The sequence below is a fragment of the Pogona vitticeps genome, chromosome 6, assembly GCF_051106095.1.
Source record: "Pogona vitticeps strain Pit_001003342236 chromosome 6, PviZW2.1, whole genome shotgun sequence".
NCBI lineage: Eukaryota > Metazoa > Chordata > Lepidosauria > Squamata > Agamidae > Pogona > Pogona vitticeps.
Window position 1 is genome coordinate 54,256,675 of NC_135788.1, and position 15,644 is coordinate 54,272,318.

Genomic DNA, 15,644 nt, shown 5'->3' on the forward strand with positions numbered 1-15,644 from the left:
CTTGCCATCCTCGATAATGAATTAAAAATTCTGCTACAGGCAAAACTACCACTTCTTTTCCAATCCCTTTGATTGTCATATGTTCATTAGGAATAATGTGCCTCTGAGGTGTAATATCAGGGTGACAAAGGGTAACCTGTGTGATGAGATGGGTTTTTGAGTTAAAATCTTTTAAGGCATATGGGTTTTGTAATTAAGAAATGAGCCAGAGAGGTTCCATCTTGTTTCTTTGTATAAAGTATCTTTACTATGCTGACAAGTTGTTTTCTAGGCGAGCAGAGAGAATGTTATTCTGAAAGCCTGAGAAAGGACTCTGTGTGATTAGATAGATGGGAATTGTTGTGACTCTTTGATAAACCACAGAAAACCCAAATAACATCTGGTGCGTATGGGAAGGAAGTCATGTGATGTAACGGGACTGTTTGCCTAGTAACGAACTCTGATTGGATGACATCGTGGGAAGGTGCGATGAGCCCTTGCCAGTTACTCTTGAAAAAGGAACTTTTTGCCTATGGACTTTGTCTTTCTAAGACCGACCTTTCAGTCATTCGTGACCTACTCTTCAGCCATTTGGGACTGGTGGCCTACCTACATGGACTGGTTCCTATGCTTTGCTGGATTACTTTTGGACTTATGGGATTTTTCCTAAGGACTGTGCATGGACTATTTTCTATGGACTGTTCTATGGAATATTCTTTATGAACTCCTTTTCCTGGAATACTCCATATGGACTATGCTCTTGTAATTTTGTAAGGACTATGGTATATTTACTGGATTTTTCTTTTCTAAGGACTATGGGACATATAATGGATTTTTACTTTTGTTTAGGGGTTTTTATTCTATAGGATCACTGAGGACTATAGCCTTTTTATAACCTACTTGGATTATTTTGTTTTTACTAATGATTTCCTAGACTGGAACTGTTTTTATTCTTTTTAATATCTTTTTGTGTTTTTATAAGGTTTTTGAACTCTTTTATATTTTTCATGTTTTCTTTGCCTCACTACATCTGTGTAACTAAACAGCACAATGCTAGTTTATTTATTTAGGTTTAATTTGGCTTTGATACTTAGTAACATGCTTTTTCTTTAATAAAATAAAGATTATAAAACTCATTTGGTTTCCTGAACAGTACACTTGCCATAGGGTCATCTGAGAGTGCTGCCTCGGCCTAGCTTACTTAGAGTCCTGTCAGTGGTGCAAGTTAAGTCTAAGGACTACAAAGCCCACTTGACCTTTTCACAATAATATCTGAGAGTACCAGGGTGTTCTTATGTGGGCAGACCTGCGAGAAGGAGTGTTGTATCAAGGCTAGCTGAGATTGGACTCACTCAGCCCATTTTAGCATGTGCAAACTCCTGATTGCTCTCTGTCCAAGCTTACACGCGTGTTTTCGAACCCGTGTTTGCGACAACCTGTGAGCACGTGTCTCTTAAAGCTAAATAGTTGTTTTCAAATATTCCTATATTATCACCAGCTGATTCAAATAATTGGGAATCAGTTCTTATATATAGACAGTGTCTTATTTCAGCAATAGGAAGATTATCGTCATAACTTGAGACCTCTCCACTAAAAGTATCAATTGTAGAGCCCTCTGCTGGCATTTCCATGACAACAGGCTCCTCTCTAGGGGAAGCTATCTGATCATTCTGAATACAGTAAACCGATTTGGCCTTGTTTAAATTCATTTTCTGAGGTAAAATTTCTTTATTTTCTTTTGTTTTATGACATTGGGAAGCAATATGGCCTTTCTCATGGCAATTGAAGCAAATTTGTTCACTCCATGAGCTTTTTCCAGCTAATTTTTCTTTTTCCTCCAAAATCTGGCTCTTGGCTTGGCCCAGTTCTGAAGGTTTTCCAACAAAATGGCCGCCCAATTTCTGCTGGCTCTTAACTTGCCCTTTGAAATATTTAGAGTTGTCCTCCCATGTTTTCCTCATGTTTTTTTCCCTCAGAATACATAGGCTTTCTAATTTGGGAAATGAAATCTGCAATCTCAGCTGCCTGTTTAACCTCTGACGGTCGTTTGTCTTTCACCAAGTATTTTATTTCACCATGTAAAAGGGAATAGAACTGTTCCAACCCTATAATATTTTTAAATTGTTGAATTGTCTGCACACCCTCTTGTGCTAACCACTTATCTAAACATTTAACTACATTGGCATCAAGCTGTGTGTAAGATTCATCTGGTTTCTTTGACAGTGTTCTGAATTTCTGTCTCAGCTGTTCTGCATTTATGCCAAACCTAGCAAACACCATCTTTTAAAATTCTGAATAATTTTTAATTATATCGATTGGCATGTCAGCGTAGACTTCAGCCAGACACCCACTAATTTGAGATCTTAAAATTATCATTCTCTCTGACTCTCTGACAGAGAAATCTGCACATGCCCTTTCAAAAAGAGTTAAAAATGCTTCGGGACAGTCTCCCTGTTTATAAGAAGGGAATTTCTTTAAATCTGATTTTGACAACTGTGCTTCCTCAGAGTTGGAATTTTTGTTATTGTTGTTGTTCTGGTTCATTAGTTCCAATCTCCTAATTTCAAAAGACATTCTCTCTCTCTCTAGGGCCATTTTCTCTCTTTCTATTTCAACCTCTCTGTCTCTCTGGGCAATCCTTTCTTCTTTTTCCAGGGCAATTTTCTCTTTCCAGATCTAATTACCTCATTCTGAATTCATGTGCTTGTGCTAACTCAAATTTTCTGAGGTCTGATAAATTTTCTCTAGATGACTCTTCCTCTTGCGCTGAGGAAAATCTTCCTCTTGCCCATTAAATTCTTCATCTGAACTAGCTGCCATCTCAGCAGATCTTGGTTCAAGTTCAGTTTTCTTGCTACGGGTTAAGGGCATTTTATTCACTCAAAAGGCTCTTCTCTCTATTTTCCAAGCCTCTGTTTAAAGTGACTTTTTTTCTTCCTCTGCTATGGTCCGTGATATTTAGTTGCAGTGTTCACCAGCACACAGCCAGCAACAGTAACTAAGATTCTTTGGCTTCTGCCCTTTTTCACTGGGCCCCTTGCCAAACTAAGGATACTTTATTATTTTGCCTTTGGCACCCTCTAAATTTAATACAGCTCTATACACTCCTAGGTTTGGCTGTTTTAAATGGAGATCCCTCAGCTTTTAGCTGCCCTTGGTCTTCGCGATGTCCCCTCAGAGTTACCCTAACTCAGGACACGCTGACCAAATCACCACAGCCTTTGCCTTGGGTCACTCTCCCTCACAAAATGGACACCACAGAGCTGGACAAGGACACTCTCAGTTTACACACTGAAGTTATAGCGCGCCTCTACTAGATTTGCTCCCCGTGAGCCAAATCCTAGAAGGTAACCCACGCTTTCCACTTCAGGTGCCCCTATCTGAAACCTTTGCTCTGGTCACTTTGGCCAAGGCTTTACTGGACAACTCATATCCCGCCACTGGACACCAGTTTTATTGTGACCACCTCCTCACACGTCACAAAGGAGGTGCCATGTCACTCTCACACACTCACTTTATTCACGCTGCCACCAACCATTCCCTCAAAAGACTCTTCAGACTAATAAATGATTTTGAAAATTAAAACTTGTGTTTATTGGTAATAACAAAAGGAATGGTAAATCACTTTAATCACTCAATTAATAAGGCAATAACTAATAAAGTACCACACGCTCACACACTCTCTCACAGACCCTCACTATATAGCACAGTTCTTCACAATAACAAACCCTAACACCCTAACCGGTCCCTAACCAGTCCCTATCTAAAGCACTCACACCCATTCACTCCCCTTATATACACTGGCTCCACCCATTAAGTCCCACCTTCCATCACGCTATTGGCACATGACATGCCTCTACAGCAATGACAGACAGGTGGCTTCCAAGCTACCGTAACAATCCTTTCCTTAAAAATATGTTAGAAAACTGGAAAAAATTTAGAGGCTTACTGAGTCCACCGATTTCCCCTTTATCTCAGGTGGTGGAGTTAAGGAATTTTCCTGAAAATCTAAAAAAAAATTAAGAATATATTAAAAAGTAAAGAGATAGATAGATTAAAATATTGCATGGAGAAGATGAGAGATAAAGAAAATATAAAAAAAGGTTTTAGGAGGAGAGGGGATTTCATGGTTAAATATAATTCAAATAGAAAGGTGGATAAGGGAATGGAATAGTAAGGAAGGGAAAAGTAGAAAAATGACAAAATTTGAAGAGATTATAGAAAAAAGACTGAAATCAAAGACAGAAAGAAAAAGAACTGTTAAGTCAAATACAGTGGTGCCTCGCTTAGCAATCGCTCCGTTTTACGGCGAAATCACTTAGCGATGGACTTTTTGCCATCGCCAGAGCGATCGCTTAGCAATGGCCCCTATGGGTAAAAATCGCTTTGTGATGATTGCGAGGACGCAATCATGGCAAAGCACCCATTTTTAACAGCTGATTGGCAGTTCCAAAATGGCCGCTGGAAAAACAAAATGGCGACCGCTGTTTTGCCTCACTTTAGAGGCACCCAAATTGGCCGTTGCTATGGAGGATTTTCACTTACAGGTAAGTTTTTAGACCATGGGAACGCATTAAACGCGTTTTAATGTGTTCCTATGGGCTTTTTAAAATCGCTTAGCAATTAAATCGTTTAGCGACATTTTTTCCTGCACGGATTAACGTCGCTAAACGAGGCACCACTGTATATAAATTATTAATGCAAGGTGAACAGGGTACACAAGGATTAAAAATGCAATGGCAATATTATCTAGATAAGGAAATAATAGGTGAAGAATGGGATAAAATATAGGATCAAAGAATCTTGAAGAACATGTCTGTAAGGATAAAAGAAAATTGCTACAAAGTGATATGGAGGTGGTATTTAACACCGGTGAAAATGAGTATCATAAATAAAAGTGTATCATCACTATGTTGGTGGTGTAAAAAAGAGAAGGGGAGGTATATACATATGTGGTGGTTATTTGAAGTAAAAAAGCAAGAATAGAATTAAATCTTTAAAGAAATAAGGGAAATAACCGGATTAAATATTCAAATGTCCCCATTAACTGCTTTATTGAATTTGGTTAGCAAGGATGAATTGTTGAAAGAGAATAAGGATTAAATAGTAATAATGATTACAGCAGCAAGATTAATTTTTGCAAGAAACTGGATAAATGATAATCAATTTAGCTTGGAGGAATGGTACAGAGAATTATGGGATATGGCAATTAATGAGAAATTGACATGTGATATGAAAATAAGAAGAGGCCAATAAAAACAATGATTTAAAGAAAATATGGAGTGTATTCTTGGAATTTGTATTTCGGAGAGGGAAGAGGTATACACTTCGGGAAGAAACAATGAATTTTTGGAGAGAAAATGGATTAAATGAAGTTTAATGCTAGCCCTGAAGGTGATGGTGACACTTATGTAATTGTATTTTATTGTTTTCTTCTTCTTCTTTGTGTGGTAGTAGGTCTATGTTGTGTGTGTGTTTTTTTAAAAAAATATTTTAAAAAGAAAAAAAGAAATCACAATACAGAGAAACCTGTCTCCAACCATTTCAGTCTACCAGGACACTCTGTAGAGGACAAGAAAGTTGCTATTTTAGAATATAAATACAAATCAAGAATACAGAGGGGAAACAGCTGAGTTAAATTTTAAATGCATGATGGACACCCATATAAATGGACTGAGTAGAAACCTATGTTTCTTAAATCTTTACCAAATGTAATATTTATGCTGTTATCTACTCTTATCTACAGGCCTATCTTTCATCACAAGGCTCAAAGGTTTAAATTGTCCATATTCACTATATGTATTTCCGCTGCTACTTTTATATATACAGTGGTGCCTCGCATAACGAGCACACCGTTTAACGATGAATCCGCATAGCGATCTATATTTTAGATCGCTAATGCAATCACATTGCGATGTTTTAATGGGTAAAACATCTCATTGCGATGATCGGTAAGCGTTTCGCTTACCGATCTTCGCATTGCGATGTTCCTAGAACAGCTGATCGGCGGTTCCAAAATGGCCACCGGGTGCCCAAAATGGCCACCACAAGTGTTTTCGCGCCCTGCCCTTGCTTACCGAGGGCGCGAAAATGGCGGTGCTATGGAGGAACTTCGCTGAACGGTGAGTTTGGGCCCCATAGGAACGCATTGAACGAAGTTTAATGCGTTCCTATGGCTTTTTCCATTCCGTTTAGCGATGTTTCCTCATAGCGACGATTAATCCAGAACAGATTAACGTCGCTATGCGGGGCACCACTGTACTTCCTCTATCCTTCATCTCCTCCATCTTGAGTTTTTAACAAATAGCCTTATCCCTGTCAGTTGTCACCAACTCTCCTTTTTTTTTTTGTTCAGGCCTTATCTGTTTTCTGTCTCCTGTAGGAATGTTTATAATAGAACGTAACACCAAATATGGGCCATAAATTATTGCATGTGAGATGTAACCATACACCCAAGACTCTTAGAGCCAATGAATATTTAGAATGCTTTACTTGTAAATTTGGTATTTCATCCAGTATTACATTTTCCCCATATGTCTGATGAAGTGGACTTGTCCATGAAAGCTCACATTAAAATATAATTGTTAGTCCTTTTGTTTTGTTTTGTTTTGTTTATTTGGATTTTGCCTCTTAACATTAGTATTTTACATCTGTGAATGCCCAGTCATGAGGACTAAAGATGGTGGTGCTCTTTTTTTTAACCATTCTTTTTTTATTATTATTATAATTTCTAACATACAAAAAACCATAAAAACACCAAAAAAAAGAAAAAAGGAACAAGAGGAGAGAGAAAAAACAGAAACAGAAGAAGAAATTAGACCACGTATACAAAGGAAAAAAAACCTAGCTAATCCCTCTATTTAAAATACCCCCTCCCCCCTCTGGAGTCAAAGATTCCAGCCTCGTTAGCCCCTCTACTCTCCCTATATCAATTTACAAAATATACTAAATAGTTCATACATATGTCATAAATTTTATCCTGAACGCCTGTCTTCTTCTGGGCCCATGAATATATTAGTCCCCAGCTTTGCTTTACATAGTCTCTTGGCTGTTCCCGTAGTGCTTCTGATAGAGTGTCCAGTTCTGCTATGTTCCATAGCTTCTTTAACAGCTCTTTTATCGTTGGAACCTCTTCTGTTTTCCATTTCTGGGCCCAGAGTAATCTAGCTGCTGTGAGTATATACATCAGACAATGCTTCAATTTGTTATCATTTACTCCTGAAATGACATTCAGTAATGTCATTTCAGGTTTTATATCTAACTTCTGCTGAGTAATTTCTTTTGCTAAATCCCATACCTGTGTCCAATCAATTTTGACCTTTTCACATGTCCACCACATATGATAATAAGTTCCTGCATTTTTTTACACTTCCAACATATATTGCTGTTGCCCTCTGACATTTTTGCTAATCTTACAGGTGTATAGTGCCATCTGTAAAACATTTTGAGTATGTTTTCTCTTAGATTTACTGGCTTAAAGATCTTATAGCTTCCTTTCCACATCTTTGTCCAATCATCAAGGTCCACATTACACCCAAAATTTTTTGCCCATTTTATCATTGTCTCTTTCGCCCTCTCATCCTCTAGCTCATATTCTAATAGATATGTATACATTTTCTTAATTATTGCTTCATCCGTATATAACCACAGTCTGTCCACCTGGACTTTGCCATTGAAAAAACCCACAGTCCTGTCTTTTTTGCATCTTAATTCTAATTTTACCATTGACCACCAGTCAACCGCTATACCCATTTTTTCGAGCTCTTGTTTATCCCTTATCTTCAGCTCTTTTGTTAATAGATTTTCATATGTGGTTAACATTCCTTTCTGGTTCAGGGTTTTAATGAGAATGCCTCTATCGGCGCTACCCACATTGGGATTTTCTCGTAAGTTTGTGCTTGAAATTTCTGCCATACCATCCCTAAAGCCTTCCTAATAATATGTTCTTCAAACCGAGAGTGTTCCTTGTGTCTTCCATACCATACATATGCATGCCATCCCATCTTTAAATCGTGTCCTAATTTCAGAAGTCTTTGATTTTCTAAAGTTATCCATTCCTTCATCCAGGTCATTGCACAGGCCTTATAATATAGTAGCCAGTTCGGCACGCCCACTCCCCCCCTTTCTTTCAAATCTTGTAACAGTTTAAGTTTTATTCTTGGCCTTTTGTGTTTCCAGAGGAATTTTGCTGTTAGTCTATCCAGGTCCTTGAAATATTTAAAATTCAGTAGTATTGGGAGATTTGAAAATAGAAATAAAAATTTAGGTAGGATCATCATTTTTATTGTTGATATTCTTCCCATGAAAGAAATTTGTAGTTTGCTCCATTCCTCCAGATTTTTCTGAATTTCTTTCTGTGTTGCCAAATAGTTTTCTTTCATTAAATTGCTTGGTTTTTTGGTGATGATCACCCCTAAATATTTAATTTTTTTCACCACCTCAAACTTTGATTTCTGTGCTAATTTTTCAACATCTTCTTGCTTTATGTTTTTTGTCATAAATTTTGTTTTTTGATAATTTACTTTAAAGCCAGCCACCTGTCCAAATTCTTCTATAACTTCCAACCGTCTTTCAATATTTTCCATAGGATTTTCTAATATTTTCACTAAATCATCTGCATATGCTTGTAACTTGAATTCTTCTCCCCCTATTTTAAGTCCTTTGATAGCTTCATTATTCCTGATCTGTCTGTTAAGTATTTCCAATATTAAAATAAATAATAGGGGGGATAGTGGGCAGCCCTGTCTTGTTCCTTGTTCGATTTGTGTTTCGAGTTAGATTGCCATTCACTTTTATCTTGGCTACTTGCTTAGTATATATTGCCTTGATTGTTTTCAAATATGTTCCTTGAAGACCCATTCTCTCCAGTAATGATAGCATAAAGTCCCAGTTAACATTATCAAAGGCTTTTTTCTGCATCCAGGAAGATTAGCATTATCTGCTTTCCGGGGTGCATTTCATAATATTCCAATATGTCTATTATTGTCCTTATATTCGAGGATAATTTCCTTTTAGATAGAAAGCCTGTTTGATCTTCATGTATTATTGTTTCGAGTATCTCCTTTAGTCTTGTGGCTAAGATAGTTGTGAAGATCTTATAGTCAACATTTAGGAGAGAAATTGGTCTATAATTCTTGACTGATCTTTTATCCGTGCCTTCTTTATGTATTAGGGAGATGTATGCTTCTTTCCATGAGTTGGGAATTTCCCCTTTAGTCTGTATGTCTTCAGTTAATTTCTTGAAATGTGGACTTAAGATTTCTTCAAATGTCTTATAATATTCTGCTGGTAGTCCATCTGGGCCAGGCGAAATAGACCCTTTCAATTTGTAAGTAACTAGGTATCTGCATATGTTGATAAAAGGGGAACCATAAACTGTAAATATTTCGGGGGGAGGAAAGCACTAAGTTAGCCTGACAGGGAAGGACCGAAAATATCAAAATGAACACCAGGAGCTCCTCTTCCAAAGAATCGCCTACGAAGAGCTCAAATCTGCAAAAATTGTTAGGGGGGGACGTTTTTAAGAACGCATTACAAGACATGCAGACGAGCATTGTCAAACAGCTATCAGAGCAGATGCAGGAATTCAGAAAGGAAACCAAAGCTAGTGCAGAAAATACGAACAAGAAAATAGACACTCTGTGAATCTCTCCAAAAGACACAACACAGATTTACAAAGATTGAACAGGACATACAAGAGATGAAAGCTGAAAGAGACGAGATGCAAGCATGCCTTACAACTTTAGAGATGGAAAAAGCCTCCTACTTTTTATGAATTCAGAATGTGGCCCAACTCGAGGGAGAGACAGAAGAGGACCTATTGACATTAATTTCTGAAGAACTGTCAGAGCAAACAGGGATAGATCAACAGGAATTTACTCAAGCTGTGGAGAGAATCTTCAGAGTCAGTAACGCCTATATCAGACGTAATAATTTACCGAAAGAGGTCCACATAAAATTCTTAAGGAGAACAGTAAAAGAAAAACTACTTAAAGTAAACAGAAAAAAGAGCTGACAATAAAAGGAATAAAAATCAATATACTTAAACAGGTACCCTGGATGGTGAGAAAGAAGAGACAAGAATATTCCTTCTTAACTAAGATATTACTGGACAGGAAGATACCATTCCAATGGAAAATCCCAGAAGGGCTGCTTCTGAACTTCCAATCCAGGAGATTCAACATCAACAGTATAATGAAAGCCAGAGACTTCATGAGAGAAATGAAACAGGAACTGAACCTATCAGAAAAGGATCTACAATTCTCAAGTGAAGAATCAGAAGAGGAAGAAGAGGAGGAGGAGGAACAAGAAGCAAAAGGGGCCAGAAGCCAAAGGAAATCATCTCCAGGAAGGAAAACCAAGGGAAAGAAACAGAGAGATACAAAAGGTAGTAAAGATCAGCAAGATGTTTAAACAGACTAAGCTTCTCTCAGTGAATGTTAAAGGACTTAACTCACCCCAAAAAAGAAGGAAAATGTTCACTAAACTCATCAAAGTCAAGGCAGACATTATATTTATTCAGGAGACCCACATTAGAGAAAAAGATAAAAAATTGTTAGAAAATCCAAAATTAGGCAAAGCCTTTATAGCGTCAAGCAAACAAAAGAAAAATGGGGTCGCCCTGTACATCAAAAAAGATTTGGAACCAGAACCAGTGTTTGCTGCTGAGGATGGGAAACTATTAATGGTAGAAATGTCTAAGGGAGGAGAAAAAGTCCTCTTGGTTAACATATATGCACCAAATGACGCTCAAGGCAAATTTTACTCCCAACTGAAGAACCAATTAGTGCAAAGATCAGAACAGAAAATATGTATCATGGGAGATTTCAATGCAATAATTGATAAAGAGAAGGATACATCCAAAGAAACTCAACACAGGAGGAAAAAGTCAAGGAATATGATACCCAAGGTGTTTCTCAAAATGGCAGAGGAATTAAACCTAATTGATCTATGGAGGCTAAGAAACCCAAATAGAAGAGATTACACATTCTACTCTAACAGACATAAATCATGGTCAAGAATAGACAACTGCTGGATATCAGCAGAAGCTGCACACCAAGCAGAGGATATTGAAATCCTATCAAATACTTATGCAGACCATAACCCAATACTGATGACTTTAGGGCAGAGGATACAGGAACAGTTCCTGGAGACTTAATACGCAATTATTGAGAGAAGAAACTTTTGTAAACAAAATCAGAAACGAAATGAACATTTTTTTCCAAATAAATAAACCTCAGGATACAGGAATGACAATAGTATGGGATGCAGCTAAAGCATACTTCCGAGGATACGCAATAGAATTTAATACACAAAGAAAAAAGGAAAGGAATAAACAATACCAAACTCTAATAACATCTTTAAAAAAAGAGGAAGCAGAGCTCAAGAAGGCACCAACAAAGAAGGAATTACTCAACAAAATAAATATGTTACAGCATAAAATTAACCTATTAGAACAGGAAGAGATGGAGAAGAAAATCAAATTTGCAAGGCAAATTTTTTTTGAAAATGCAAATAAACCGGGAAGATGGCTAGCATACAGAATAAAAAGAGAAAGAGAGAAAACGATGATAACAGCATTGCTTGATAAGCAAGGGAAGGAAGTATACAAAGAAAAGGAGATTGAGGAGGAGATCTATGGATTCTTCACCGAACTATATAAGAAAAGAGAAGGAGAAGAAGAGAGGATTGGAAATTACTGGAACAATATCCCAGAATGGAGATTGAATCCCCAACAACTGGGAAAATTGAACAAACCAATCACAATGGAAGAGATCAGAGAAGCATGGAAGAAACCAAAAGATGGTGGTGCTCTTTTTGAATCATTATTTCATGATCTTAAAATGCTAACGTTACTGTCTTACTTTAAAAAAATAGATTTGGTGGTTCTTTTGAAACTAACAGATTCATTTCAATGTGATATTTTGTGTATCATCATCAACACCCTCAGGTTCATGGAGAACTATTTTTAGACTTGATACGGGGCTCTCTTTGAATCTCAAAACCTGTAAGGAATGATTGGTTACTACTGGATTGATAGAATATTACCCCAGCCCAGAAAAGTTCCCTCCTAGTCACTCATACTACAGATAGCATGTGAGGTTGCAAACAAAACTCCAACATATTAAACCCAAGGGGCTGCATTTTGCCCACCCCTGTGCTAGAGCTGGGCTGGGCTGCTAAAATCAATCAACTCACTGCAAATTTGATTTTAAAATGTTCAATGAATAAAAAGTGTACCTTTTCAAGGAAAGTGATATGCAAAAACACACTTTGAATTTCAGAGGAAAGATTTAGGACCTGTCTTCAAGAATCAATAACCACCACTTGGAACAAACACAGAAGCCAGTAGATATTTTTATATAGCGCACAACCAGATTAAGAAACAATTGTAGCACATGATAAAGAAAGTGGGGATGATGCTTTAAATTGATTTTTGTGGTACAGGAAACTATTATTTAAATCACCAGATTGGAGTATCAGTACAAGCTCTTCCCCCACCCAAGGCAGAAAGTACAGTCTGTGCCCCTCTTCCACTGTCCCCCCGCCTTGCAAGAAACTAATGTGAAGAGAGATGGGGGAGCAGGAGAACAATGGCTGCCAGAGAGATGACTTCTTTGTATTTGCGAAGGTTTTCACGGCCAGGATCTAATGACTTCTTTCTTTTAGATGCTGCCGTCTGGCCTCCTCTACACTTTTCAGCCGCTATCTGAATACCTCTTAGCTCTGAGGACCCTTACAGCCAAGGCATTATTGGAAGGGGTATCCAAAAACAAAACAAAACACTAGAGATGGGGACGAATATAAAAACGGATTGGCTTTTTCAACAAAAATAGCTGATTCATTATATATTCATTCCTTCATATTTGTGGGTTCCAGAGACCCCCACGAATACGAAGGGATGAATATTTACCTGTTTTTATTCATCCTTCATATTACAAAAAGAACCTCAGAAAACCACCATTTTGTCTATCGATAGGCAGGCAGCCACCCCCACAGTCTACCCCATCCCTTCCTCTCCCTACCTTAGCCCCCCATCACCAATACCCCCTTCCTTAATAGCCGCTGCCGAGGGCTCCATCTGCCTTTGGTTGAATATTTGATGCTTTCCCCCCTGTATTCCTCTCAGAACGTCAGAAAAAAGCCTGCCTGAAATGTTCTAGTTCATAGTAGACACAGAGAGTCAATGAGAATAGTTGTGATTCCTATAACACACCTATGGCAGCTGGCAATACATAGAACATTTTTAAGAAGTCACTCAGAGAAGAGCTCAAGCTGATTTCACAGCCACAGAGCAATTACTTTAAATCTATCAGAAACCAATTCTGTTTGGAATACAGTGACATATTCTTGCTGGTGAAACGGGTGGGAATGTTCTGTCAGAGCTGAGTGCACTGAAGAAATATGATCTTGTATATTGCATGAGATCAACCAGTTTCTTTTGCAGCCGAGGGAGCCAAAGGTCATGTGCTAACAATATCCTGACACAGAAAAAAGAAATCGGAGCAAATTGCTTCAGCAGCTAAACTATGTAGCAGTGGCTGGAAGACCTGAAAAGAACAAGGTAAAACCAGCTTTTGGCTGTGCTCACACCATGAAAATGTCTCCTTTTTCTTGCATTTTTAACTCCCTGAGCAGTCACACATTGTGATCATGTGACATATATCCTGGGGTGTGTGTTCTGACATATTTTTGTATCACCACAATATTACCCTAAATTTGATGTGATGTGACTGGCTACACTTCAGTACTTTGCAAAGACAGTGGGGGTGGGGGAATCGCTTGGGTCCCACTTCCCTTGTCTTTTTATGCCTGCTGGGGCACAGAAAGATGGGAGAAGCCCTCCCTGCTCCTGCCTGCAAAAGCTAAGCTGCTGGAAATGAGACCATGGTTCTAGCAGTCTAGCTTCTGTTTCTGCTACCATCCATTCTAGGCAATCGTGGACCCCCAGCATACCAGGCCAGGTTGGATAAAAAGGCAAAGCGGGCTGGATGTGGCTGTATTTTGGAGACCCCTGCCCAAGAGGAAAACATGAAAGGGCTCTGGGGAAGGATCACCACCTGGTGGAAGAATCTGCAAATATGTGAAGTGCAGGGGCCATGTTCTGCAATGAATTCCACAACAAAAATGTAGATGGAGGGGGAAACAAAATAGTTGATAATGGCCTTATGTCATCTGAACCTCAAAAAAAAAGGGGGGGTCAAAATTCATGAGTAACTCAGAAACATTTTGCTAGTGAGACAAGAGCCACGGTCATACAAATGTGTTCTGATGCCCTGTTGAGATGGGTCTATGCAATTTCACGTTTTCATTGTCATATGTTAAGTTGTCATTGATTGGAATTATGTGAGGTCATCTGAGCATTGTTTGCTAAAGGGGCGCATTACCTTAGACTCCTGGATTCGAACTGACATAGCCTCTGCTTGGCAGTATCTCCAGAGTATCATATACCATTTAGTGTGACTCTACATGTGAATTGTCAATATCATATGCATAGTCTCATCAAAACAGCTGAAATGGACAAGAACAAAGGATTTAGTGAGCATTACATTAATTCTGATTTTAAAAGAAATCAAGAGGAATCACAGGATGACATAGGACTGTTGTTTGGAAACACATCATCATCATAACTGTGTGTTGTCAAGTAATTTCTATCTTATGGTGACCATTTTCAAGTTTTTCTCAGAAGTGGTTTACCATTCCTTTCTCCTGGGACTGCGCAACTTGCCCAAGGCGCCACAGGCTGGGTTTTCTGGGATGGGCACTGGGGAACTGAACTCCCAGCCTCTGGCTCTACAGACTCCACCCAACTCACTGAGCTAGCCAGCCAGCATCAATAATCATAACACAGAGCTCTTTTTGTTTTGTTTTTCCTTTCTGTGTTTGTTTTGTTTTTCTATTCTGTGGCCAGAGTACTTGACCGCTGTTGAGCCACCACCTCCTCCTTGGACCCTTGCCCGGCCTGGCTAATCAAAGCAGCCAGGCTGATAACAACAGAATGGGCCACTGCAATAATAAATGGGTCTTTCCTTGAGGGCAGGTTTCCCTCTCCCCTCAAGGAGACACTCATTAGGCCCATAAGAAAGAAACCTAATTTGGCGGCGGACGAAATGGGCAATTTTAGTCCCGTCGCCAATATTTCTTTCATGAGCAAAGTAGTCGAGAGGGTGGTGGCTGACCAGCTTCAAGCACATCTGGATGAAACAGATGCCCTGGATCCTTTTCAGTCGGGTTTCAGGCCATGCCACGGTACAGAGACGGCATTGGTCGCCCTGTACGATGACTTGTTGAGGGAGGCCGACAGTGGTAAAATTTCTTTGTTGGTCCTCCTCGACATCTCAGCGGCCTTCAATACCGTCGACCACGGTATCCTCCTGGGGAGGCTCTCTGAGTTGGGTATTGGTGGCTTGGCTCTAGCCTGGCTCCGTTCCTTCTTGGAGGACCGCCCCCAGAGAGTCCAGCTTGGGGAGAGTATTTCGGCCCCATGGAGTCTCAATTGTGGGGTTCCACAGGGGTCGATCATCTCCCCAATGCTGTTTAACATCTATATGAGGCTGCTGGGTTGGGTCATCAGGGGATGTGGAGCATCGTGCCATCAATATGCTGATGACACCCAGCTCTATATTTCCTTTTCACTAACTGCAGGTGATGCCGTCCTGTCCCTC

General features: G+C 39.0%; 1 long non-coding RNA gene across 1 annotated transcript in view; it reads left to right on the forward strand.

The window, feature by feature from the left end:
• Positions 1-15,644, forward strand: part of LOC144583516 (uncharacterized) — a 69,475-nt gene that overhangs the window by 4,745 nt on the left and 49,086 nt on the right. Inside the window, exon 2 of the long non-coding RNA XR_013537324.1 lies at positions 13,427-13,543. This is a non-coding gene — a long non-coding RNA (uncharacterized LOC144583516). The remainder of the gene's footprint in view (positions 1-13,426; positions 13,544-15,644) is intronic.